Here is a 1058-nt window from a genome sequence, read left to right as displayed (position 1 = left end):
GTTAGGAACGGAAGATACTTGATTTGCTGAGTTTTGGTTGATCAAGAATTGATCAAACCTTTGAGATAAGGATTTCATCTCGGCGGCTATTTCATTGGAATGGTCAACTTGATGTAAGCCAACACTCTTCCTTCCACTTGAATTCCTACCATTCTTAGAAGATAAAGTTCGATGCAAGGAATTTTCACTCATGCTCTTATAAAGACGCCACACGTCATCCTCATGCCTATCAATGTAAGAGCCACCCATAGAAGCACCAACCATGCCCTTATAATTGTCAGATAAGCTCTCAAAGAAATATTGAACTAATTGCCATTTGGGCATGTCATGATGTGGACATTTTCTAAGCAATTCATTGAATCATTCCTATGCCTCATGGAACGTTTCCCCATCCCCGTGTGAAAACTCTCGAATTGAGGTTCTCATGGCATTAGTCTTAGAAACCGGATAATACTTCTTCAAGAACTCTTGTTGCATTTCTGCCCTAGAAGTTATTGAAAAAGGCCTAAGATTGTTAAACCAATATTTTGCCTTGTCTTTAAGGGTGAATGGAAAAATTTTAAGCCTTAAGACCTCTTCCGGCATGTCCGTGTATCTCACAGTGGAACATACTTCAAGAAACTCATGCAAATGCTTGTAAGGTTCTTCACTTGGAAGTCTATAATAATTAGGAAGCATTTGAATGGTTTATAGTTTGATCTCATAGTGGTGTGCTCTAAATGGTGGCAATTGAATGTATATGGGTGCATTATATTCATTAGGCATATAGTGATCTCTTAAAACAAGGGGAGGATTAGCAATTGGAGGTGCAACATGGGCACCTTGATTGCCTTGAACTATGGGAGGTTGTGGAGCATAGATTGGCCTTGGCATTCCCAATGGAACTTGGCGTTGTTGTTGTGGTGGGTGAATGAATAGCCTCGGTATGCCTAATGGTACTTGCATGTTATCATGATGCATATTGGGGTGGAGGATACCTTGTTGGTTTATGTGACCAAGGTTCTCCACATGGTCCTCATTATGTCCTTCCATTGATGAAATGGATTGACTAGAACTTC

At 40.2% G+C, this 1058-nt stretch overlaps 1 pseudogene; it reads left to right on the top strand.

Annotated features, from left to right (window-relative positions):
• Positions 1-322: 322 nt before the first annotated feature.
• Positions 323-421, top strand: LOC132310648 (small nucleolar RNA R71; annotated as a pseudogene).
• The last annotated feature ends 637 nt before the right edge of the window (positions 422-1058 follow it).

The sequence above is a fragment of the Cornus florida genome, unplaced genomic scaffold (assembly GCF_030987335.1).
Source record: "Cornus florida cultivar Cherokee Brave unplaced genomic scaffold, ASM3098733v1 CherokeeBrave_3.0.0_Hap2_Chr05, whole genome shotgun sequence".
Classification (NCBI taxonomy): Eukaryota; Viridiplantae; Streptophyta; class Magnoliopsida; order Cornales; family Cornaceae; genus Cornus; species Cornus florida.
This window is presented reverse-complemented; position numbering and strand designations above follow the sequence as displayed.